This window comes from Montipora capricornis, chromosome 1 (genome assembly GCF_036669925.1).
Source record: "Montipora capricornis isolate CH-2021 chromosome 1, ASM3666992v2, whole genome shotgun sequence".
Lineage (NCBI taxonomy): Eukaryota > Metazoa > Cnidaria > Anthozoa > Scleractinia > Acroporidae > Montipora > Montipora capricornis.
The window spans coordinates 34,067,973-34,070,472 of NC_090883.1; the positions used below are offsets into that span (position 1 = coordinate 34,067,973).

Genomic DNA, 2,500 nt, shown 5'->3' on the forward strand with positions numbered 1-2,500 from the left:
TAGGGACTTTAATATTTCTACGACGGCGACGTCGATGACAACGTCACAGGAAAATATGGCTTTGCACTGTCCCTAAGTCTTTCATGATTATCCCATCTCGTTCGCGTTACACGACGAGTAAAATAGAGAAAGAAACGTTCACGTTCTTAGGCTCAAACCTCAAGTTTGGCGTTTCAGGCCCCGTCCACACATATCCCGGTATTTTTGAGATGACGTTCTCGTTGCCGTCGCTGTCGTCATTAGGGAGCTTAAGATTTTACGACGGCGACGGCGACGGCGACGGCGACGGCAATATCAACGGCGCAAAACAATGATATCATTGGTTAAAAGAGCATAAATAATCGTGCTGCACGTGCAGCACGGATTTGAGCAAATGTATTTGCAGTCCTCTACATGAAGACGTGAAATCACCGGATTTGAGGTTTTGAGGACAAGGTGAGCACGCAACAGAGAATCCTTCATTCTCTATTTTCACTCTGAAACGGCTCATACCTATTTTGTGTTTAGATGAGAGTATGGAAACACGGCTGTGACATCACACGGATTTTGATTGGTTATGTAGTCAGACGCGCGTTTTGATTGGCTGGTAGGAAATATGAGCGTGTCAGGGTTTGAGCTAGGATTTGATTACTAAGGGAAAGTTTGTCCCCTTGGCTAAAATTGTGGGGGGAATTTTCATTTTTTGGGGGGACAGTCAATTTTTTTTCAGTTTTCTTACGTTCAAACATGGAAACAGGCAAGCCAACAAAAACATTTTTTATTTATACCTGTTATTTAAAGAACGACAAAACTTTTGAAATTACAAGACATGTTTCGACAGCAACTTCTGTCATCTTCAGTTGATTAATGTACAAAGCGTTAAGTTGAATTTATAAGTCGGAAAAAGTGCTAATTATACCTGTTACTTGTAATTAAAATTAATACAAACAAAAAAAGTTAAGGAAATGGTGTCAAGACTTTTTTTGTGAATATTTAAACCAAGATTCAATGACTAAGCTTTGTACACGTACTCTAGATTTCAGACAAAAATAGCGGAACATCGCCTCCTTTTCAAAGTGCAGCCAAGTGTGATTTCGGAACCAAGTTTTCTAGAAAGATCGCGAACGCGTTGGTTTCCTTTGGCCTTCATCTGTTTCTTTCTCTGTTCTTTTTCTGTATTTTTTTCTCTGATTCAATCTGGCTTCCATTTAAAGCGACAAAGCTGTCTATTGTACGAATACGTTGTCACTGTGACACTTTAATTCCCAGATGCGTCACGCTTGGTTGAACGTGAGACTACATGTTTTAGTAGAGCGTGACTGAAAAGTAAACGCGCGATAAAATTCTTCCCACGGTTTGTGTTTCAGCTTGAAATTTTTGTACTGAACTGTATTTCTTCTTGTGTGCTTCCTTCTGAGTTTCCCCCCACCCCCCTACCCCCAGTTTTTGAAGGAAAAAAAAATTTGTCCCCTTGGCCGTTTTTTTAAGGGACAATAGCTGCAGTTACACTAGCCATTTTGCCCTTGGGTAAGTGGCTTTTTCCAACGGGGAAGCAATTTTTTATGTGTAACCGATCTGCCCAAAGGAAAATTTCCTGTGTGAAATTTCAATGGATACGTCAAAAGTAACAAAATAATTGCCCATGACAGTTCCAGATGTAAGTCTTATGGTTAACAAAACCCCAAAGCGGCTCAACCAATCACAAGATTGCCGAACGCGAGGTTCATACATGCTGTGATGAACTGTGTAAACAACTGCGGACGTGGAAATACCCAAGCTCGTCTTTTCTGGCCAGCAGCAAGTCGACGTCTAAATTATAAATTGGAGAGTTGCAAGGACTAGAGAAAGCGTAACTGAAGTCGACGTCTTTGTTGCCCTCTTAAAATGAAGCGATGAATCGCTGAACTTAATTGAGGTGGACAGTTTAAGAGAAGCGCCGATCGTGACAATTACCGAAAATAAGCCAAAGAAAAGTTTGTCGCCCAGATGTAGATCTTCGATGTTTACTTTTTTTTTAGATCCTTAATTTTAATGTATTTTGTATTGTAATTAGTTTTTCAAAAACCGTTTAGTGGAAAAACTAATAAATCTCATCTTGTCTTATCTTAAAGGTAAGTTTCCCACCAAAACAGGCCAACGCTTACCTTCCCCTTGGGTAATTTACAAGTGTGTAACCGCAAATGGGGAGTCGATCATAACCCAGGGTAAACCCAACCCAAGCCGTAACCCCAAGGTTCCCCATGGGCAAGAGGTCTAATGTAACCGCACCTAATTTCAATATCAGCCCGGGATTGGCGCAATGGCGCGGCCTGGCTCAAACCCTGGCTTGTATCAAGAAAATCTGTTTCAATCAAGAAGTAAAAAAAAAAAACCAGCATTTACCTTTATTTGTCGAATTATCTTTGAGGAATATTTTATAAAAGCAATAGAGGACTTCTTTCCCGTGTTTCCATAGTCTCCTCTAAACACTCGGGGAAGTTGGGTGAATTCGAGACAGTTATACAAACCCTCGACTGCGTCT

General features: G+C 40.7%; 1 protein-coding gene across 1 annotated transcript in view; it reads left to right on the forward strand.

Moving 5' to 3' along the window:
• Positions 1-2,500, forward strand: part of LOC138040104 (collagen alpha-2(I) chain-like) — a 104,107-nt gene that overhangs the window by 21,464 nt on the left and 80,143 nt on the right. The window lies entirely within an intron of this gene.